This window comes from Tinamus guttatus, unplaced genomic scaffold, assembly GCF_059628265.1.
Source record: "Tinamus guttatus ecotype Peru unplaced genomic scaffold, ASM5962826v1 Tinamus_guttatus_pri_ptg000649l, whole genome shotgun sequence".
In the NCBI taxonomy this organism is placed as follows: domain Eukaryota; kingdom Metazoa; phylum Chordata; class Aves; order Tinamiformes; family Tinamidae; genus Tinamus; species Tinamus guttatus.
This window is the reverse complement of record NW_028289183.1, coordinates 651,940-676,106: the sequence shown is the minus strand read 5'-3', so window position 1 is coordinate 676,106 and position 24,167 is coordinate 651,940. Positions and strand designations below refer to the sequence as shown.

The following is a 24,167-nucleotide window of genomic DNA, read 5'->3' as shown; positions in this document are numbered from 1 at the left end:
GACACCTTAACATGGGGCTCTGCACTGCCAGACTGCTGGGGTATCCTCCACACACCCTTCAGAGATATACCATAAACATAAGTGAGAAATAACACCTCTCTCCCTCCTCAAGTACCCTAGACCCATGGTCCACAGCTACCTTCGGAGCAGGTCCATTTTCTGTATTTGCTCACTGTTTTTTGTGGGGCTGGAACAGGCACACCCCTATATCACATTGCCTCTGGACTGCTGTTCGAGGCAGGTAGCTACCAGGATCTAACCCTCTTGGGAACAGCCATCCTGCACACCTTTTTTCTCTCCTGGAAAGATGGCTGAGAAGTCTCAGGCTGAGGACAAAGAGGAGCCCAAAGCTGAGTAGCGCCGATCTCTGTGGTTCCCTGTCCCCCAGCACCGTGCAGGCCTGCAAGGTCCCTGCCAGGTTGCAGGAGCTCCGTGGCAGCGGCTGCTCCAGGAACGGTTGCACTGCAGCACGTGGCCTCCAGCACGTCGTTACATTAATGTTCCCAAACTCATGTACCAGGCAGAGAAGTAAGAGCGACGCAGTAACACAACCAGGCCGAGCTCCCCGGGATGGAGTAGCCTGGAAGGAAAAAGACCTGCTCTATGTGGTGTGTTATGTCCCTGCAAAACCTTTCCATTAGTCAACTGAGGAGGACAGGAGAAAACAAACCAGCTCACTTCTAGTCACAGACTGATCGGGCCACCTATACAGGGGCTTGGTGGGCTCGGGCGGACGGGGGCGGTTGAACAAATGAGCGGGTCAGGGCTGAGACGAGCTCACCTGGTGCAAGCCCAGCCTCTGAGGGCTGCCATCCCGGCCACAGCAAACGGGAGTGTCTGTTTAACAGTGAGGGTGACAGAGCACTGGAACAGGCTGCCCAGAGAGGTTGTGGAGTCTCCTTCTCTGGAGATCTTCAAAACCCGCTTGGATGCAGTCCTGTGCCACGTGCTCTAGGTGTCCCTGCGTGTGCAGGGGGGTTGGACTAGATGATCTCTAGAGGTCCCTTCCAACCCTAAGCATTCTATGATTCTATGATTCTATGCTCCGACCCTGAAAACCAGGACTCTGGGCCACAACTCGACACGCACTTCACGAGTGATGGATTTTCTTCAGCCAGAGACACTAAATCAGTGTCTCCCCAGGGGAAGATAACATGACTCAGCTTTTACCTACCCACTCCACAGAAGGGTCTTTTAACTAACCAGAGCCCTCGTCCACCTCCTTTTCAGAACTCCTACAAAGCCATTGGATTAAAATTCAAAGGTGAAAGCATAGCAAGAAACACTTTGATACCAGGAGACGGACCAGTCAAGGAATGTTACAGGATTTTTCCATAGCTGTTTCTTCTCAAGCATGTACACAAACAGCACTGGGTTATGCAACTTTGCATCAGTGCCTTTTAGCTGCTGCAGGGATAACAGAAGCGGGTGTTATTTAGAAACACCCCTCTTCTTAAATCAAGCTGAGAAATGTGCACCGGCACAGGCAACAAGAATTGCTAGGTGTGCAGATTCCAAGTGTTTCTACTGATTTGTACAATAAGCATCTTTCCAAGAACAGAGGAAACTGTAAAGGCCCATGGCAACATCATAACATGCAATTCTAAGGGATAACATCATGAGGGTGAGTGACACAGCCTGACTACACAGCAGCGCCTGAAAAGTCACTCCGGGAGGAGATTGATAAATGCACCATTCGGTACCCTAGTAAATTTGGATTCACTCCTCCTGGGGAGGCAGCTCGCCCTCACCTTTCCTTGGATGGTCTCCTTCCACCCCCGTATTCCAGGAACACCCCACTGCTACCAGCCACGCTGCCGAACTGGCCACCCCAGCAGGCCCAGGACACACTAATGATCCGAGGGGAGCACCATGGAAAATGCCAGCTGATCTCAGCCTGAGGCTGAACTAACATGCATGGAGAGGAAATTACCTGCTCATAGCTCCTTCCCACATACCTATGCTCCGAGAGTCCATGACCAGCTAAAAGTGTGTCCACCAGCTTGGTAGATCTCAGCTTTGGTGTCTGGTTCTGTAACCTCCTAGGGGTTGGGGTTACATGGGGACCCTAGATAGGTCTCAGTTTTGGTGCTGGACACCAGCCAGAGGTGTGTGAGAGCCCTGTGTAGGGGGATACTGCTCAGTGGATACCCACCTAGAAGGCAGGTGAACAAACCCAAGGAGGGAACAAACCCGCTGCTCTCCAAGGGCTTGGAGACCATCTGCAGAAGGGTCAGCCAGAGCGTTTGGTGAAATGTCTGCACTCCTCATGCTGTTCAGTAGCACTCGCATCTCTCATCCTGGAAATCATCACTAGCAGCTTGGAGTCATCATGCTTGCAAACCTCTAGAGGGAACATGGGAGCTCTGCTGCCCATGCGCAATGCAGCTCTCCCACGTTTGGCTTCTCTCCGTGCTGAAACTAAGTGCAGGAGAGGGCCCAAGGCTCCCTGCCGTTCCCAGTGAGGGACGATGAGCACGAGCAGCTTCTGCAGGTTACATCAGCGTTGCTCCTGCTGGGCTGCTGCTTTGAACCTGACCCAGAGGAAAAGCTGTGCTGACATTCCTGCATGAGCTGTGCCCTGGATGCAGACCGAGAGCAGCTGTGCTTAGCATCTGTGCTCCCCTGCTCCGTCCGCTTCGGGTGACGGCACCAAGGCGAGGCGGGAGAGCCCTCTGCTTCTTTGCTTATTCACCTCCAGCCTCTTCCCAGCACCCTGCTGATGATGGGGTGCGTGTGTGCAACAAGCTGCAAATTCGTACCGGGATGGCAGGAATCGCCGCAAGCTGCACATCGACTCCCAGCTTTCAGCAATGCCCCTTCGGAATGAAGTGACTCCTTGGATGTGTGCAGAGCTCAGTGCCAGGCTGGGTGGCAGAGCTGAGTCGTGCACTCCCAGACAGCTCAGCCTCCTGGGGACTCTGCACCACGCTGGCCTGGCTTTTATTTTTAGTTCCTTCTTATCGTGAAGGAGGCGGCTGCCAGCTGCTCCCTTCAGTGCAGCACAGGAGAAATAATCAGCTCTGGCAGCGAGTGCGTTGGCAGCAGAGCTGCGGCTGCAGAGCCAGCGAGCAGGCACCCGCTGCCCTGCACTCTGCGGGCAGAGCAGGAGGGCTCTGAGCACAGGCGTGTGGGCCTCCCTGCACATCCTTGCTCTGTTCACTTGCAGCACATCCCATCCCAGGAAAAGGCAAGGTTTGGTTTGCAAGTGCTGCAAGGGGAGTGTTGGAAACCTTCCAGTTACCTGCGCTCATCCCTAAAGAAAGAAAACTCTCCTAACTCTCGGCTCCTAGGATCCCCACAGCAGCCTGGGGCTTGTGGCCCACGTTTGCTCTGGTTACAGCTGCTAGACACTTTTTGCCAAGCTATGACTGCTGTGACTGCTGTGGCCCTAAATCATTGCTGTCTTTGGGTCACCTGTCTCAGCGTAATTCATGGAGGAAAGAGTGGTGCAGAAGCAGCCTCCTATGGGGGAAAAACAATGGACAAAGCTGAGCCACCCTCAGACAGGCAGCAGGGAGCCCGGGCTATGAGGTACGGTCCTTGGAGGGCATTTTTAGTTTGCCCTAGAAATAACACAGCTTTGTCCATCCCAAGTAAAGAGGAGCTCATCCATCTCACCCTCAGCTATGGGCAAATAAATTTCCTCTGTACACTGAAAGCTAATGAAAAGGTGTATTTCCATGTAACATTGGAGGTCAGGGCAGCACAAAACAAAGAAGGCACTAGAGAAACGTTTGTCTACATTTGTCAGGCAAGTCAAAGCTCCATCGTGTATGTTGCTGTGGTTAAGGCTGTGGAAACAGTCACATTACTGCAGAAAAACTGGTCTGAGGGACTATGTTGGTCAGATCCTGCTGCTAGCAAAGATATTTCCAAGAACACCTCTAATTACCAAGATCAGGGAGTTGCAGTCAGAGCTGGGTATAAGAATGGTACGAGCATGATCCACTTAAAAACACAGCTAAGACTTAGAATAGTTGACAGGATGGGATGGAATGGGGCATGCAATTATCTGTGGACTTCCAAGAATATGGATAACCTGGCCTGTGGGAATTGCATGTCAGCCACATGCTTGTCTGTATGTCAGACACAGCACTGATGCCCTGACAAGTGGGAAACAGTACGTTCCCTGGGCTTGGAGCAGGGATCAGATGAAGAGGCTCAGGTGGTTTCTGGACCATTTCCTAGAGACACCCACAAAAAGCAACTCCATGCCTCCCATCTCCAACACTATCATCTGGCCTGGGCCAGCACAAAGGGAGGAACAGAAAAAACTAAAAATTCTCTGAAACTGTAAGAGGTTTCCTGGCTCAAGATGTTGAGGATCCATTTCAGCTAAAAGAGATTATCTTGACAGCCTGAAAGCTGTTCTTAAATGTAGCTGGTGCACAATGCACTACATAGCTATGGAAGATTCTAAATCACAGCTTGGTGGACATGGGATACCAAATTAAGTGAAAAGGAGATAAAAGGCCATAATACAGGTGTGACTACTTTGATAAATGTCTTAAGGATGGCAATTCAAGGTCTCATTATTGCACTCACATGATTCAGCGGAAAAGGCTACGCCACGAAACAGCCTTGATAAATGGAAGATCCAGTGGGCTCACAACAGCTGTCACATCCTGTGACACCCCACAATTCTCACTGGGGTCAGTGTTGCTGGGATGATTGACAAGAACCATGATGTCAGAACCTGTGAAGCTTGTGCAGCCAAAGTCTCTTCATCCTAGAGCACTTAGTAACAACTTCAAATCCATGAAACAAGACAGAGCTACAGGCAGAGTGCAGAACATATCCAATGCAGAAGGGCAACCTCTGGACTGCAAAGGGAAACCCAGCGTCAACGAGATGCTGAGCGTTCCCAATGGTCCGCACGATCCAAGGGTGGTGAACGGCTACAAAAGCAGCCAGCAAGCCCTCAATCCTTTCCATATTGCAGCCTGATCTGTTTTACCAGGCTGCTTTCCCATCACCTGGTCCTTCCTGCATTACCGAATGGAGCTGGAAATGCAGAAAGACTCTGCCTTTGCTCTTCATGAAGCACGAGACAAAGAGAGAAAAAAAAACCTCCTACACCTTAAAGCATGTCTAATTCTACCATCCCTCAAGTCAGCCATCAGTCTGTCCTTACCTTTCTGCCTCTGCAATGCTGGGACTGAGAGGGCAGAAAGCAAGCAATAACCTGGCAAGGGTGCTGCAGATGCAGTATTTGGAGAGCTAAAATTGCCCAGAATAAGAAATGTGGCACTGGAAAACAGTTGTAAACTAATCATCAGGACATCACTGCAAATTCTGAAGCAAAATTGTCATCAACCTGCTCAGAAATCAAGGATATAGCTTGCAGGGGAAGCCCATACATCTGGACAGTGACTATCTCCCGCTGCGGGATCTGCACGCACTCCAGCAGCACCGTGGCCTGGTGCTTTCGGGAGCACAGGGGCAGGGGAGGGTCAGACTCCTCAAGGCTGCCACTTTGCATCGCCCATTACATGATTTGTGGGACTGGTTTGTGGAGTTTGGCCGTAGATGCCACACCAGAAAATACTGTGTTCAAAGCACCAAAAACAGTCCCAGCATCAGCAGTGCTTGGACCAGGGAGAGCTCTGAGGGTCCTGGGCCCAGGACAGGAGCCAGGAAACATTCAGCAGTCACTGTCCAGCTTTCCTTGGGCTGGGCCTTTCTCAGACAGCTCAGCTTTGGACTGGCCCTATCAACCAGGAAGGGTCTTTAAATGGCCAGCTTTGAAGGTGCCAGCATTTAGCTCAACTGCTTCTCTTAATTTTTGCCTTCTTGCTAGTCCTCCTCTTTTACACACAGGACATAGCATCTTTTCTAATTGCTCAAGGACCTATATACAGGTTTCCGACATTAATAACAGACACGGAGCCATATCTCAACCAGTGTCCATCTTCCCTGTTCGCAGCTGCCTCCCATTCAGGTGTGTCTCTGCCAGAAAAGATTTGGCATCCGTGGCAAAGTCCAGGGCTTTCAGAGTGCCTTTGGCCTCCTCTGCTGATCTCCAAGCCCAACAGAGTGACTATTTGCTTGCTCAGTACAAGTTTATCCTGGAAGCCCTCATTGATGCTCAGCCACGTTCGTCACTTGAGTCTCTGCAGACCCACTGCCAGTTCAGGTGGGGTTTTGCACTTCTCCCTTTTTCCCTAGCTCTTAGCTCTGCTCAGGCCAGCTCAGAGAGATGCCTGGCTCTGAGCCACACATCAAGAACTGGTATCAGATCTGGATCACTGAGTCTCTTTTTTATGGGGATACGTTTGGCAGCAAATGGCCCACTCAAGCTGACTGCGAAAACCCTCTCCTCTTTGCTTGTTTCCTCAGCCATTCACTGCTCTGCGATATTAAACTGAGGCAGAGAAACTTCCTTGGGAGATTTTACTCAAGACAATATTTTTTGATTCCATGTGAGAAGAAGAGCTCAGGCTCTCATCTCCCTTTCCTCTCAAAAAGTAGAGGATCTACTGCAGATACCTGGTGCTGCACAGCTTGACCTCCTTGATCCTGCTTATCAGGTCCTGGCTAGCAGTCATGCTCCTGGACCTTCTGCCCCAGCTTCTTCTCTGCAGGTCTTCCATGAAAACTTCTAAAGGGATCTCTACTGGTTTTAGCAAGGTGCCCAGTGCTTCTCCTAGATCACATCTTTTTTTTTCCTGAGGTATTTGGGTAGTTTTGTCAAATATGCCCATCATCTGTCTTATTTTGGTTCACCAAGAAAATCCACATAGATAGGGCTCCTTCCACTTATGCACACACAAAGACTAAACCTCTCCAGACCTGCAGGTTTGTACCACAGAATCACAGAATGATTGATGTTGGAAGGGACCTGGAGATCATCTAGTCCAACCCCCCTGCACGAGTAGGTTCACCTAGAGCACGGGGCACAGGGTGGCATCCAGGCGGGTTCTGAAGATCTCCAGAGAAGGAGACTCCACCACCTTTCTGGGTAGCCTGTTCCAGGGCTCTGTTACCCTCACAGTCAAGAAGTTTTTCCTCAAATTTACACAGAACTTCCTGGGTTTCAATTTGTGGCTGTTGCGTCTTGTTGCTGGCGACCACTGAAAAGAGCCTGGCCCCATCCTCTTGACACCCTCCCTTAAGATATTTGCACACACTGATAAGATCCCCCTCAATCTTCTGTACTCTAGGCTAAACAGGCGCAGCTCTTCCAGCCTCTCCTCATACAAGAGATGCTCCAGTCCCTGTCATCTTTGTAGCCCTGTGCTGGACTCCCTCCAGCGGCTCCATGTCCCTCCTGTACCACAGAGCCCAGGAGTGGAGACACTTCTGCCACTCCAGCCAGTAGAGTCAACTATCGCACCCACTGCCCACTCACTGCTCAGTGCAGGTTGGTGACCTGTGGGGTTTGGTGACACTACAGGGTCTGCCTCCTGTTGCAGGTGCTTTTAATGGCCGGAGAGTGACCTCATGGGTCACGTCCCTGCCTGCCTCCAGGCAGCCATCAGCCCCAGGTTCCAGCAAGACTCGGCGGAGCAACAGGCCTGCGGGATTCCGGATGGCTCTGGGAAGCAAATGTGACCATCCCAGCCTCCTGCAGCAGGACACATACAGATGGACACCACGCGGAGGGCTGTCACCAAAGGGCTGCACCTAATTTGAGCTGTCCCCAGGAAGCAACAGTGGCCTGTTAAACACACTTCCCAGCTCAGTGCAGAGTAATGTGTGCTGGCACCAGTCAAAAGGGCTGGCCGCATGTGCATCCTCTTGTTTTTTGTCTCCCAAGGGGTCAAGCAGCCCCTGCCGTGCTGTTAAACGCAGACTATCTTTCAGGACTTACTCCTTGCCAGCAGTCTCTGTGTGAGGCCAACACAGTTTGCTTGCACAAGACAACAGAAAGTGATTTTTACACTTGACAACAATGAAGCATTCTTGCATTTAACTAGAAGTATGTGTTCCCTAAACTCAGTGCCTTTTGGAAAAGTCCTTAAATCCATCAGCCCCATTCCACCCTCCCAAGGGGTACAAGTGACAATCTGCCTGTGTTCTGCTGCTGCCTAGGGGGGATGTTCTGGAGCAAGCTGCTAGCATCTCATGGGACAGCAGATACCCCAGATCACAGGGGAGGAAGGATGGAAAATCCAAGCCAAAAGCTGTAGTTTCATCCTGTTGATGGGAAGAAAACAAGGGAGGCCTGAGGGAATGAAAGCTGGCAAAAGTCCATGGTGGCACTGGAGCATGGTGAGCCATGGATCCAGCCAAAGCGGACTTAGGGATACCCATTAAAATATCAGGATGCAATTAAACTCTTTCCAGGGCCTCAGGCTATCAAACTGGAAACACATACAGACGGACACCACACAGAGGGTCATCACCAGACACCCTGTGTCACCAGACACCTTCCTGCACGCCAGGAACCCTGACAGCAATAGGCAGCTGGTGACGCATCACGGGAGGACACGTGGGGACCTCTAAGGCCGTGTGGCAACGATGTGGACAGGTCCAACTCGGAGGACCCCCACTGCAGCAGCCCTGAGAAGCATCCTAAAGGAAGAGCGTGAATACGACACAGCTCATTCCTGTGTTCAGTGCTGCTGTCCCAAGCTGCACTGCTATGATTAGTGAAAGCAAGCCACATCACACTGATTTTTAAGGAAAGTTTGGGATGTTTCATTTCTCCTTTCCATACAACCACAGAGTCAGCATCCTTTTAACAAGCAGCTGGATGTTTTTGTAATACTTAAAGCCACTCCAAGGCATTGGAAACCTCACTGAAAAGCTGATTTGGTAAGACATCATCATAAAATGCCACTCTAGAAATTGAAGGTGCATTTTGATAGGACCTGCATGCATGTCCATGATTCCCACTTTCCAGGAAAAGCACCCCCAAAATGCAATCAATAGTGTCAATACCACCAGAGAAATCTTTCAGAGCAAAGGCTCTACCTAGTGTAAGCATCCTAAATATTAGTTAAAAAAAAAAAAAGGTAATTTGCATATATGGAGTTAAAAGAAGTAATCTGTATATAGGGAGTTTTAAACTGAATCAAACTGAACATCATGATTTCTGATTACTCTTTGAAGATCTCTCTTTTGTTTTTAAAATGAAAAATCCCATTAATAATAGCAAATAGAGGGTGAGGAAGGGTGATGCTGAGCGAGTGCGGAGCCCTCGCACTGTCACCGGTGACGTGCAGCGGTTCTGCTGCTGCCAAGCACCAGTCCCTGCTGCCGCGCGGCACCAGCAGCAGCTCCGGCACCGCTGCCTCCTGCGGCCGCGCGGGGCTCATCCCTCATAACCGACCGCGGAGCCTTTCCCGCAGACAGCCCTTTCCATTCACAAGCTGTGCCTGGTGTTCACAACACGCACTTGGTCAGGGACAAATGTCTGCAGGGCATGGGGGTTCCTTCATCTCAGCACGACATAGTGGGGTGCAAGGCACAGAGCTTACCTTATCTCCTATGGCGTCACACGCCACAGTAATGTATATGCTCACAGTACTGCGCTGGGTGTATGCACAGGGTATATACTCTACTTAGAAATGTCTGGCATATAAATGCCAGAATCTTCCTGCACGGAACTAAAAACATTTATTCTGGAAGGGTCTAGAGGCTCGTGGCTAAAGGCAATAAATACAGATTTAATTTCATAGTTAATACCCTGTCCAGGGTAAAATGCTCATTTTTAATATCGTTGCCTGCAATCTGACATTACCAACAAGATGTTGCAATACAATATCTGAGTCATTGCACAGGAGATAATGGTATTTTCTTGAGTTCAATCTGGAGGAGAGTTGGCCCCATTAATCAGGCTTGAAAAAACGATGCCAGAGAGTCTGCCAGAGAGTCTGTCTGGCCTGCTCTGAGCACGAGTTACGTGACCCAAGACTGCAGGGAGAGGGGGGAGTGAGCAGGAAAAACCTGAATATCGCAAGAGGATCCTCCCAGGAGGGCATCTCACATATGTTGGCCTTCTAGGGTCAGCCAAGAGGCTCCCGATTTTTGAACATGGGTGAGTGGCCATGTCCTCCCAGGTCTGCCTTTGCTATTACATGGTCCCGAGGGAGATGCTGTCCCATAGCGTGAGCAGGGTGCTTCACCCTGTGCCCGGTGATAAAGTGACAGAGGCAATGATGTCCATTATGGAGAGGCCAATAAGGGCTCCCAGATGAGGGCACGGGGAAGAGAAACCATGAGGAAACAGCCCATGGAAGATATGCTGCCCCTCAGAGAGTGCAAGTCTTGCAGGTCTCCTTAGGGGAGGAAGCAGAAGAGGAGAAACATGGGGAAAAAGAGAGAAGACTGGCAGGGCTGCCTTGGACTCTGAAAACATTGAAGAAGCTCTGAAGCTCTGGAGAAACCAGGAGCCCTCCTCTGAACAACAAGCTTTGTTTTCTCCAGGCAAGCAGGAGCAGCTCCAGTTATCCAGCAACACCAATGTGGGAGGGAGATCTCTCCTGGCAGAGCGCTCTTTAATCTGGCAGACAAATATAGGATCTACGCAGAAATATGCAATGCACTTTTAACATCGACCTCTACCGGCCCATTGGACCAACTTGCATAGGGACAGAACAAATCTGCTTTCAGGAGGAAGACTTTAATACAAGACTGAGTGTCTTGTTGTGAAATAAATGCCATTTCTTGATCAAAAATTGCAGACAGGACACAAGAATTGATGGATGAAAGTCCCTGGCCTGCCATGCAGGAAGTGAGAGAAGATGATTCCTTTTGCACTTGAGAACCTGTAAATGGCTTTGCAGAAACATAAGGTGTGAATGAAAAAGTGACTCCTGAAAACATGCCAGGTTAACTCCTGTAACTCTACCTCCAAGGGTAATGCACCACATCTAGGGAAGGCAGAGACTGTATGACAAAGTTCAGACTACCCTGAGGTCTAAGTCAGAGAAGGATGAGGGAAACCACAGTGCTTGTGAACAAGAGGGTGCACAGCCAGATACCTCTTCACCTGGTCAACATTCTGGCCATTAAGTCAGCAGAGACAAAAGCCCGTGGCTTGACTGGCCAGCTAAAAATTACAGATAGTTACTGTAAATATCAGAGACAAGAGCAGGTAGGAGGACCAAAGCCACCAGCTGGACACATTTCAGTAACAGCTAAGAGACTGAGGATGGATTTGCAGGTAGTCCCACAGGATGCACAGTCCTCATAGGGCGGTGGCCAAAGAGCAACCAGCCATGGGGCACATCTCACTTTGGGCTTCTCCTCCTTCCCACGTGCACTGTTTGATACACAAAGTGGCTGCAATGACTTCTGCAAAGACATCATCCAGACTCCACCACTTCCCATGGGAATGGAGTGGCAACTCTGAGCTCTCTACAGTGCTATTCCAGCACACACTATCCAGCAGCATCTCCCTGTCTCTTCTAGTCATCTTCCAGACCATTAATCTGCAACGAAAGTGGAAGTCCTGCCAGGAGGCAGGGCAACTGATAAGAGACCTTCTGGCTACAGATATCCTCGCAAAATTAGTCACAAATGCCACTTCAGATGTTCTGTCAAAGAAATGTGGTATTGTGGACACCAACTTTGCAATTTAAAAGGGAGATCCACATTTCTACAAAAAGAGAAATTGGGTTTCCACTGAAGTCTGAACAATTTCAAAGTGATTGAAGAGTTTCTGAATTTGGTTGCCAAATCCAAAATGTTGGGGAAATTTTGAGAATTGAAAAGTTTTGGATGAAATGTCTCAATCTTCAGTTGCCAAAAGATGAACGATGTCATGTTCTTGGTTCTGGATTTTAGACAAGCCCATTTATTCAAATTAAATATATTTTGACAAAAAGCTTTTCATGAAAACATCTTTTCTCAGGAACAAATCCCATTTCCCAATTTTGTGACCCTAAAATGCATGCCAAATGTCTCTAAGACTCGATGTTTTATTTAACTGAAAAGCAAAATGACAATAAAACGAATATTTAAAGTGAGGCTCTGTTCTGAAAATACATCTACTTAATGTTTAAGTGATTCAGTTTCACAGAGCTGAAAACAATTATGAAGCGAATCAATTGGGAGAAGGAATTTAATCAAAAAAATGTGAATGCTAACTGGGAATTGTTGAAAAACATTTTACGCGTTGCCCCAAAACCACAATCCCACAATTGAGAAAGAAGACAACACTAGTTAAGAAAAAAAAAGGGAGAGAAAAAAAAAGAAGAAAAAAAGACTCTGGCTTGTGAGGGAAGTGAAGACAACTGTAAAAAACCTAGAAAACCATATGTAACTTAAGAAAGTGGAAACTGATAATAATGAATGAGAAGTGAGAAACTGCAGAAGACTGACAGGGAAAGCCAAGAGTTGAGGACAACATACAGGCTGCAAACCTGAAGCTAACGAAAAAGAATTTGTCTTTATATACAAGGAGTAAGTAGAGCTCCTCTGATGTTGCTGGTTGTATTAGATGGATGTGTAGACGGATGTGGTAGATCAGTCAGTGGCAGTGGACAAAAGCTGATGTTTGCCAGTATTTGCAGAAGTGTTTGGCTGAACCAGATATTGGTAAGTCTGTCAGCTGGCATCAGCTTCTGGTGCTCACCTCCAAAGCCTTTACAGCATGCAATGGATAGAGATTTAAATGAAAGAAATATAGTTAATGCTAGTTAATATAGGTTTATGGAGAACAGAACATTTCAAACTAATATTCATCTTTTCCGTGAAATTACAAGTTTTATTGACAAAAATAATATTGGTGGTGTAATACACTTAGACTTCTGCAAAGCAATTGACTTGGTGCTGTATGATATTTTGATTAAGAAACTAGAACAATACACAATCAATATGGCACATATTAAATGGATTAAAAGCTGGCTGGATGCTGGGTCTCAGATGCAATTGTAAATGGGAACTCCTCACCCAGCAGGGGCAGATTTAGTGGAGTTCCCCAGGGGTCGGTTCTTGGCCCTATGCTAGTCAACATTTTTATCAATGATCTGAAAAACTATTAAATCATTTGTGGCAAAGTTTGCTGATGACACAGAGATTGTGAGAGTGGCAAATAACGAAGAATCCAGCTCACTACTACAGAATGGCCTGAGTTGCTGGTTAAACTGGGCACAAGCAGATCGTTAATATGGCCAAATATAGTCACAGAACCAGGAACGAACTATCAGCATGTGAACAAGGCAGGATCCTTTGTCCTGGGGACTGGTGACTATGAGGCCTTTGGGAGTTTGGTGGGGCTTTTGCTGATCATAACCTCTTGTATGTGAACGTGGACACAAGGCTACTGCATTCCTTGGAGAACGTGGAGGGGAAGCAAAGAAATCCTACTACTCCTTTGAGTGTTTGCTGCTGGACCACTCCACCAGCACCTGGTTCTGAGGCTCCCTGTTCACCAGAATGTTGATAGACTGGAAGAAGAGCCATGAAAAGTGATTGAAGAGAAGCAACCTTACAGGGGGAGACCTTCAGAACTCAGTCTGCTCTGCTTGCCAAAGAAACAGGCTCTGCTGTATCTGGACCACAAGCATTTCCTTGCAGAAGGCTTTCCAGCCAAGCAGATTTAACACCACCCAATATTTAGAAGCTGAAGCTAGGCAAACTGAAATGAGTAAATAGGCACAACACTTACTGGCCTACCAGCAAGGGTAATTAACTGGAACAACTTACCACGGCAGTGCCGAAATCTGCATCAGTACCAAATATTCTATCATGCTTAGTTGCTTTGCTAAAGGATGGACCCCACTGAAACAGGAATAAACACAAAGCAGGCTTGCAGCACAGATTATACCTGGTAACCAGGCTGGATAATCACAAAAGTATTTGCAGGATTCATACTCCAAAGAACAACGAAAAGGAACTCCGAATATGGTTTCCTCACTCCTCTTACTCACTCTGGTTGTACTCACAGGCAGGGGATGAGTCCCACTATTCCCTTTGACTCATCCATCATCACCAGCAAAAGCTTCAACATGAGCATTTTTCCTAGTGATATATGTGACAGAAAAAAAGGGAAAAGGTCCATTTCTCAGACCTAGAAGGAGTTCACAGAGCCAAAAGAGGTGAATCATCACAGCAGTTTTATGAAATCATCAAGTGCAGCAGAAGTGACCTTGACAGTCCTTCTCCCCAGAGCTGGTCCTTAGGACATCCTCAGCCTGGGAACCTGCACCCACGGGCATTGTGAACTCGGTGCAAATGCATGGTCCCCTGTGGGACCTCGGGGTGCTCCACAGGACAGCCAAACAGTGACACAGGCTGAACAGGCCTCCAAAGGAAGTGGGGAAGGTTATGTTATGGTCATTTTTAGAAGGGAAAAACAGTTCGAAAAGTGACATTTCATGAATTCTAGGAGGCCAGACACCTGAGCAGGTGGCCCTTCTGCTGAGGATGAGGCTTAGGACTTCCCTCTCCATCCAACCTCTGCTTACTTGTCACACCAAGGCACTTGTAGCTGCCACCCTACCTGATCCTTTGTAGCTCTAATTGCTCTGGATTCCCTTTGTGACTTTGTCTACCCTCCCCTAAATTATCTTTTTCCCAATTATTTTTTGCAAGAATAGAAGTTTTATCCTTGGCAATATTTCTCTTCAAATTCTTAGTGCTTTGTACTCAAGGTTAACTGAGAACTGGGCTTTCTCTCAAAGCTTGGCTCTAGCTCTTGACTCCTCCATGAGCTCTAAGGAAAAGCTGATCTCCTGCTAATCCTACTTCTTGAGCAATATTACTTATTGCTGTCGTTACACAGCCAGGTAGGGACTCACCTGACTCACTGTGGCCCAAGCCCAGCTACTAACCTGCCCCTGCAGCTGCTTCCTCACTTCCCAGCTCCAGCACTGCCACCTTCACGGTTGCTCAGACTCTTACCGCTGGCCTGTGATCTCCCCAGCCTTTGAAGACTTGCTCGGGCCCCCAAGAAGAGGAAGTGCTTCTGCCAATATTCATTTTTCATGACAATTGACATGACAATTTTCAAGACAATTAGCAATTTTCAACAAAACAGTTTTTCATCAGAAAATCTGACCTCACAAAATTGAGAAGAATGGGAGTAATTTGCTTAGGCTTCTTTTTCATTCTCCATACTTTGGTGAACAAGTATTGTTTTTATAGTCAGTGGTGTTTATGAAACAACTAATTATGCACTAAAAAGAAAGATGTCTAAAATAGTGATTCATTATCTAGAAATGCCAATTTCATGGAGTGAGGCTGCCCGCGACTCCTGGGTTCCCTGCCCAGTTCTTTCACTTAACTTTGTGATCCTGAAGAAGACTTGTCATCTTAATGCCTTAGAACCAAGAGACCTAGAACTGCCCAGAAACTGGAAATATCCTGGTCCTGCTCACAGCGCTGGCAGCTTCAGGACACGTGCAAGGGCTACAGAGCCCACACCAGCTGCATATCAGGGCACGGAGATGATCACAGAAAGAAGCACGACCACAGGTTGTCTTTGGAGAGCTGAGGGCTTCTCCCCCCAGTTCCTTACGGTTTTGTGAACCCTCATAATTTGACCAGAACAGGCAGCTTGTGGAAGGGTCAGGCACCCTGTGGTGGGGCCGTCATCCAAGAGGGTGAGGGTGGAAGAAGCAGCTCCTGGTGCCCTGAGCACAGCAGTTTGGTCCTTGTCCTCCTCGTAAGCTCCTTCCTCCCCTCTGCCCACCTCCCTGTGGCCACAGAGAAGAGGCAGGAAGGAAACCAGCGGGTCACTTCTTGCCATAGCAGGTCAGAGGCCAGTCTAACCTGCAGCTATGATTGCCGTCATTGCTAAGCGGAAAGGGCAGCTTTGGTTTGCTCAGGCTGCCTATGTGCCAACATCAAACATGTTTTACAACTGACCTGCAAAGAATGTGTGTCACTGAAGAGGATATGTAGCCCTGGAGAGCATAAAACGCAGCTGCGTTGTTTAATAGTATCTCATCTACCAGATCGGAATAACCGGCGAAGATGATCTAAGAGAGATAACTCTACTGAGTGTGTTAGGAGGAACGAGTCCACTACCTTCGCCAGTGGAAGATTCTTATAAATTCACTCCTCCTGCCATCCTTTTGCAAGGGGTCAGAAGATGTACTGACAATAGCAGCATGCAAATATTTCAGAACTTGGCCACACGCTGAGCAAACACTCTGGATAGCTTCACAAGTAGATTAAAATGCCAGATCAGCGAGCAGTGGTGCACTTTAAATATGCTCACTAATTTATTAAGTTTATTCTTAGCAAGCTTGCAGACTTCAGAAAGTTAAATTTCTCCGTGACAAATAGCTGGGGAGCTGGGCAGCCCAGAGCGTGTGCGCTGCAGTCAGATGGCCCTGGAGAACGTGGTGCAGAGGAGCAGATACTACCAAGCACACCGTATGGGTGAAAATCTCCATCAGAAGAGCCTGCATGGGCTGACAGACAAGCCCACTGCACAGTTACAGAATGCAAAGCCAGGCTCTTCTGCAAAAAGCTGCTGACTCCCACCCTGGGCTGAGACATCCCTTATCTCTTTGTGTAGGCTTGGCTGTGTGCTGTGGATTAACTGCTGTGAGCACCAGCCCTCAGGACACTCTTTAGGTCCTTTATGCTCTTGTTTTAGTAAAGCAGCACTGTAGTTGCAACAGCAGGGATCATTGTGCACCAGAGACTGAACTAAATGTACCTCCCTTCCAAACAAACCATCTCTAGTGGTCCTAAACCTGCAACCTGTCCCTTTACAGCCCCCTGGCATCCTGCCCATGCTGTTTTCTCCAGCTTGTCCGCAGGGGAGCACAGTTTGGAAGAGCTAAGAGGAGACAAGAGGAGTAAAGTGTCGTGCAGCCCCCTGGAAATACAAATGCTGACAGCTGAGGAAGGGGCAAAAGAATCCGTAAAGAGCTGTTTGTATATCTGAGATACCCTGTGGTTTCAGAAAAGGAGTAAGGCAAACACTTGCACAGAAGAGAGCAAGGGTACGAGTAGGAAGTGAGGCTACATCCGGAGCTGACAGCAGCAGACAGATGGGAGGCAGCGGCAGCGTCTTGGCTGAAGGGCAGGAGACCTCTGTCAGATAGATGTATGGAAGGAGGAATAAGGCTGGCAGTGTCTGCAGGGATACATATTGTTGGCACAGTTTGCATCCTGCTATTCTAAGTGAGCTAAGGAGTGTCTTTAGAAACCCTCTGAAAGCCTGTGTGTCTGCCCTTCCTTATCACCACACATCCCTGAAGATGAAATGTAACTACAGGACAAAGCTCTGGGAAAACGTGAAAGGTTCCGCTCACGAATGTCATCTAGGACGTGGCAGCAAGGCAGTCCCACTGCACTGGGTGCCACACAGACATGGCACAATCCCTGCTGGAAGGCATGTGAAATTGCTGCGTGGATCAGGGTAAAGGAATTACGCACCTACTTGACTTTTAATTTGGTTACACTACTAACCAGAGAAGGAGAATGTTTTGCACCTCAAAAGCACCACAGTGGGATGGTGAAGCATGAAGCCCCAGGAATCTTCTTGTTCTGCAGGACTTGTACTGAAAGGGCTGAACCTACCTTACTCAAAATGCTGGATAAGTAGAGAGACACAGTGGAACAGCGGAGCAGGGCTGAACAAGCAACGGCACAAAGCACTTGCCAAGCTCAAACACCGCTTCCAAAACCATTTCTGTCATCTGAGCTCCATTTAGCAGCGAGGTTTGGGAGAGCAGCAGCCTGGCCGTGCTGACGGCAGCGCGGCGTTTCGAGGAGCTGTTTGCAACCACCGCTGCCCTTCGCCGGGCCGGCCGCAGGGCGGGAAGCCCGTGCGGCCCCGGGACACACGCGTGTGCGGCAGGGCCAGCGCGGCCGCGGGGAGGGCGCAGCGCGGCAGCGCGGGGCTGGGGACTCCGTGCCGCATGCCAGGACGACTCCTCGGGGCAGCGATGACAGCCGCTGGTGGAGATGCCTACGTGCTGTTTGCGGAGCAGAAATAAGACACCGCGAGTCTTCCAGGGACAGAACACAGCAGGATCCTTTGAGCTGCAGCTCACAGCCCTGTGAGGCTGTTTCGCAGCATTTGCTACATCTCTCGGGAGACCTTATTCATCGCCCCACTTCAGAAAGGGCTCAAGCCTCTTCTTCTAACGCTGGGAGGGAAAAGACTTTCCCAGGAACATTTCCTGAGCTGAGAGCAAATCCCACATGGCACCACAGCCCTCCGTCAACTACAAATGGATGTTATTGTTACTTGCACTGCAAAATGAGCTGTTGGACCCAGGCAATACGTGCTGCTGCTGGTAGTTAAACAAACTCCATATGCCCCGTCCAGCAGCTGGCTGGCCGATGTCAAAGCCTGTGAAATGACCTGCTCTGACAGGCCTCCTCCGAGTGATCCGCTTTGATTTACTGCATTAGCCGGCCGTGCAGATAGGGAACATCACGCACAGACATGCACTGGATCTCGTTCCACACCCTATTGTGTCCATGTGCTCTCTTCAGCTCTTTCATCCCCAGGTCCTTCTGCATTTCAGCAAGTCCCCACAGGAAAGACTTGAAACTTGCTGAGCTTTCACTTCTGATCTGCTTCCTATGGGGAGACATTCAGACTGATTTCCTGACCGTTTTCTCTATCTCAGCATAAATTTAGGCCTCGCAAATGTCAGAAAGGTGCAAAACCCAGTCAGTTTGGGAGTAACATGCTACGGGAATGGAGACATCCTGTTGCTGACAAACTCACTTTAAGAGCAGAAGTGCTGTTCTCATAACGGTTTGCCAGACTGCCATCCCAAACAGGCTGCAGTCACTCTTTTCCCTGCCACTGATCACAGCAGTGTGTTGGATGGACTGGCCTTGGGAGGCCTGAAGAATGACATACGAGTAAAACTGGCTCTGCAGCTAATGGGGCTGGCGGGCTACAAGGAGAGCAGGAGGCCCTGGGCTCTCGCTGGGGACTGGAGTGGCCCCAGAAGGTGGCTGTGAGCTTGGGCGAGAGCCTCCCTGCAGAATGGACCCACTGCTAGGGAAGGGAGAGGGAGGATTGAGCGGGGAGAACCGGAATGAGAGGGCACAGCCGGGGTGTTCTGCAGCTCCGTTACGGACTGCAGGGTGCTCGTGGCTGTCACACTGAGGATGTCAGAAGGCAGGAAGTTCCTGGGCCACAGCTGATAAGTCCTGTGCATCTGTTCCAACAATGTCCAGCTTTTATTTTTGGTTTGAGGTTGGGACATAAATTATCATGAGTTAGAGAATGTATTGAAAGCAGATGTGCCTTGCCTGCCCTGGTGCCTTCTCCAGGAGGACACTGGAGACAGCCCCAAGCTGGTGGCTCCTGTATGTCTGGGACACGTGGCAGGACGGATGTAGGCAGGTCTCAGGTGAGGTGGCCAGAGGAGGGTGAAGGTCACTGCACTGGGTATTCTGGCTTCGAGACCAGCGGTTGGATACAGAAACAATCCTGAGAGCAGAGCTCCCTGTGCTCCATGAATCCAAGGAGAAGGGCATGCTGACCAGGAAGCCTTGTGCACCACACACACAACATGGACTGGAATAACCAGACAGCAAGACCCTGCCTTCAGTTCTCAGAAATTACCTTGTAGCTTTAATTAAACCATCAGCATCCAATGAGCAGCACCAACCAGGAAAGTAGTGTCCTCTCCTGGCCTACATTCCTGATTGCCTCTCTCGCTTACCAACAGCTTCAACTACTCATTGCAATTAGACCCAGCTCCAGTGGCCTTTCTTTAGTCGACACAAGCCAGACTTCACCAAGTGACCACGGCAGAACCACTCCTGCCTTTACCCCTCCGGAGCATCACAAGCACTTCTGAACTCTTGGAGCATCACAAGCACTTCTGAACTCTTTCCATAACAGCACTACTCCTGCCACAACACACAAAACTCCTCTCTTGCCCATCTCTAAGCTTCTCCTGACACTTTACCAGCAGAGGAGCCAGAATCCCAATAGAGTTTAACACGGGCACATTCAGAATCAAGGGAAGCAAAAGAAGGGACAAGGTCACAGGAAGAGGGTCACAGTGAAGCACAATTGAGTACAAGTTCCCCTTGTGCCATTACATCTTAGAAAGCAAACATAGCACAGAGAAAGACATCCAGAATTAGGTACATCATTAGTGGTCGTTGTGCCTACATGATGGGAGGGATGCTGGAAAACTGGAACAGGTTCAGAAACAGCTACAAGAACGATTTGCAGATGGGAGAATTATTGCGCAGTTGAAGATATAAGAAAACCAATTTCTTTTACTTATGCTAGACATAGCAAAATGAGACTTGGTCCCCTTCAACAAACACCTGGTGGATAGCTCTCCAGCCCCAAGCAGAGCCTGGATTCTTGAAACCAGAAAGCAAGGCGCGTATGACAAGAGGATTGCTGCTTACTGAGCAAAACCAGTTAGGGCCCTTCCCAGCTGGAGCCCCTCTGCTCTGCTCTGCTCACTGGGTGCAATGCACAGACACGGCAGCTCTGGAGGGAGGCTGCTGCGTTACCCAATGAGCAGCCCGCCCAGCACAGCCTGCCCTGAGCACAGGAGTTGGGATCGTTCGGCCAGGCAGCATCCTCGCTGCTGTCTTTACTGTGCTTTATCATTAATCACCCTTTATCATTAATTTCCCCCATCCTCCGTCTTTCCGGAGTGCCCCTGGGTGCAGACAGCGGTGGGGCAGCACGGCAGCCAGAGGAAAGGCCCTGGGAAGCTGGAAGCAGCCAGGAGGCCGGGGTTTTAGTCGGAGATGGGGGCGAGGGCCCATCCTATTCCTCCCTGCAGGGCCTGTGCCAGCCCGGTGAGGTCCCCGCTAGTTCCCTCTCGGCTGCCAGGCCGCAAGTGCTTCGAGGCAGGCCGTGCCAGGCCTTGAACCGCACGCAGCGCCTGCACAGCAGGACCGGGCCGGCTGGGCCGCCCTCCAGCGCCCCGACTGCCAGAAAACGGGAAATACGGAAATTGGAGGGAGGCCGCAGCGACCACCAAGCGGTTGCCACTCGCGGCGAGGGGCACTCGCCCCCAGCCAGGCCTGGCCGCCGCACGGAGACGCGGAGCCCGAGCGCGCTGGCCCTTGGCGCGAGGCAGCAGCGCCGAGGAGGAGGAGGAGGAGGAGGAGGAGGAGGAAAAGGAGGAGGAGGAGGAAAAGCAGGAGGAGGAGGAGGAGGAGGCGGCTCTTCCACCGCCAGGCCTTGCCCTCCTCCGATGCCCCCAGGGAGCGGGACGGCCACAAGCCCGAGGATGCTGCTGCAGAGCAAAGCCCCGCTCGCAGAGCAGTGTGTGAAGTTTTCTGCTAGTTACATGTTTTATGAAAAGTTGTTGGCAAAAATGTGAATTTCTTTTGGCTGCGTTTTGCATGAATCTGGCAAAAAACGTAGCATTAGTGTCTCCCCTTGAGAGAAGTTTATTGAGTGGAACAAAGTCAGATATTTTTAGCTACCATTGTTAGCTGAAGAACAAAGCCATAACTAAGATATTTTGTCTCTCCCCTGCAATGGCTCCATCAGAATGGCCAGATGTACAGTCATATGCGGCTGCCCATTCAGATGGAGCATGAGGGGGAGACTATTTTTAGCCTGCCTACACCACACAGCAACCACATTACCCTTCCTCTGCAAACTGGACCACCAAAATTCAGGGACAGAGCACTAGAGATAGGGATGTGTGGTCCCTAGACCCCAAATGCCTTTGCCTGTCTTGACAAGTGGCATTTACAGGAGAACCCAGGTTGTCCAGTTTAAAAAAAAAAAAAAAAACCCTTTCATTTTCTTGTTTGTTTTTTTTTTTTTTTTGGCTTGGGGCTGAAATGATGCATTTTTTATCAACAGGAAAAGCTGACCAGGTCCCAGAGAGGACGAGCGCAGGGCCGGCTCGTGCAGCCTGTGGGGAGAGTGGGGAGAGCCTGCAGAGCCCCGGCCTGGCCGCGCACTCGCAATCCCATCCCCTCTCCCTGCACAGTTTCACTGTCCTGGAAATGTAACCGTTTCGCTGCTGCCAAGGCAGGAAACATTAACCCTGGATTGCCAGCAGCCACAGCGCGAGGAAGGCAAAGCCTCCTCCCAGAGCTCGGCAAATGAGATCAGGAGCTTATGTCAGGCAACATTTTGCAAAGCATTTATTTAAAAGAAACAAAATGGTCCATAAATGCCCCAGACTGCTGAGCATGAGCGATGCTGGGAGCTTTTCTAAACAGTTTTGGTGGGATGCATTGGTGAGTCACTGAGAAATAGCATTAAACGGCGGATTGTTCTGCGTAATCAGTGACCCTCCACAGTTAACAGAGCCGTGACACTCTTCCAGCAAACTGGGAATAAACGGGACAAAAGCAGGATGCCATCACACAGACTGACCCCTAGGGATAATGCCTAGGGGTAGCGGGATTAGAATAACCTTCCGAGCAGCCTTTAATGGCTGCAACAGAGCAGGAGCCCGGCCTTTGGGAAGACCTCGCGTGGCCCTTCACCATCATCTTGCCTTTGCAAAGCCAAAGCTACCAAATCTTTCCATGTTTCCTTGCTGGGCCAGCTCCTGACTCACAAAATGCACCTTGTACCTCACACAAGCAGGACGCTCCATGTAGGTCTGCACATACTCCAAGACTTGCCAGGTGCACTGGCCACCAAAGTCCCCGCCAACAACCCAAGAATAAGCAGCAGATAAGCGTAATGCCTGACCACACTCCATCTCCCTGCAGAGCTGTGTGCCACCTCTGCAAGTGCCATGTGTCTATATAGCTGAACACGCCTGTGAGAAAGCAGCCACAAGAACAGAAAGACGTTAAGTATGAAATGGAAATTACCTGTGAACTTTTCAGCTGATCTAGAGTTTCCCGGAGGAGATGCGGCTTTTGTGACTCCTTGCTTTCTCCGAGGATTAGGGCTGCTTTTATCAGGGAGCAATGATTGTTTTTATAAACTTGAAGCACAGTAAGAACTGGTTTAAAATAGAGTGAAAGGAGCTGGTGCGGATGGAATTAGACAAACTCTGAGAGCTGCTTTTCCAAAAATAAATTAACTTCTCTGCAGCCCGCGTTGCAGAGGGAGGAAGGCCGGGGGCTTGCCTGCCATGCGTTCTTGGCTACGGTGGCAGGGGGCTGCCGGGGTGTCTTTCACCTTGCTGAGCTCTGGCCCAAGATGAGGGGAGGGGAGAGCATCGAGGCGCGCGAGGAGCGAGCGGAGCAGCAGAGCTGGGCAGGGTGGGCGCCTGCCTTGCGGCCCCGCCGGCGGCGCGGGGCTATGGGCCCCGGCAGCTCGCGGCCCCGGGGCTCCCCCGTGTGCAGCTCTTCCCCTACCCCGTGCCCGGTGGCCCCGGTGGCCCCGAGTTGCAGCCCAGGACCACAGGCTGTGCTCCCTGACTCTGCAAGAGTTAAGGAAAAGGAGGAGCCTCCTCTGCCAGAGCTCAGATAACAGCAGTAGCTGCAGCCTTCCCTTCAGATGCGTGTGTCCCGCCAGAGCAAGCGCTCTGCTCTGCCTTGTGCTCCTTCACCTGCCTTCTAATCCTTGATTTGATAGCCCGGGGGTCTCTTTCTTGGTCTTGAAGTAGGAAAGCTCTTGAGGTCACTGTTCATCCATTTAGAAAGGGCCACCTGAACTCCCTGGTGAAACGCGAAAGGCTCTGGGGCTGTGCGGGATGCTCCTAGAGGCACCTCCCTGTTCTCATCCACTGCAAACTTAGTGTTTTTCTCCTGTGAAATTCCCTAGCTATTCCCAGAGAGTTTGGCCTCAGCGCATGCAGTGCAGAGCCCGAGACCCCCCACACCTTTGCAACCTGCTGGAAGTCAGCCAGAGCACACCCTTACATGCGGTGCCTTGATTTTACTGTGCTTTTCCCTCCTCCTGCAACAACCACAACCTTCCCTTCCTCGGCTGCCCAGTGCATACGTTAGTATTTGTATGTGGAAGCAGGTGCAGTTGGAAAAGACCTATCCTGCCTAGTGATGAGCTGGGTAGGGATTCTAGCTGGCTGGGAACAGCCGGAGTTGTATGTCCTGGCTCAGACACCCTTGACCTTCCAGACCTTGGTGCATCCCCATTTGAAAAAGGAAGGCTAGCTCGGCCAGCCAGAGAAACCAATCTCCTTTTCATGACAAACTGCACAGGTTTTGATGAGCTGGGATTTGCTGTTGGCAAAGCTGCAGCTCTTCTAAGTTATAGTACCTGGCCCATCTGGGACACCTATCTATCTATCTATCCATCTATCTATCCTCTTGGAAAGCAGAGCAATAGGCAGGTTTATAAGGGCAGCCTGGCATTTATTGTGGGAGGTGTTTGGGCTTCTGAGATCTCTGCTTGGAGTCTGTTGATCAAGCAGACA

The 24,167-nt window shown here is 49.9% G+C and overlaps 1 protein-coding gene across 4 annotated transcripts in view; it reads right to left on the bottom strand.

The window, feature by feature from the left end:
- MYOCD (myocardin) overlaps positions 1 to 22,976 on the bottom strand; it is a 213,577-nt gene extending 190,601 nt beyond the window's left edge. For all 4 annotated transcript variants that reach the window (XM_088535818.1, XM_088535819.1, XM_088535823.1 and 1 more), the window contains exon 1: positions 22,654 to 22,976. The gene's annotated coding sequence lies outside the window, so the exon portion shown is untranslated. The remainder of the gene's footprint in view (positions 1 to 22,653) is intronic.
- Between the last annotated feature and the right edge of the window lie 1,191 nt (positions 22,977 to 24,167).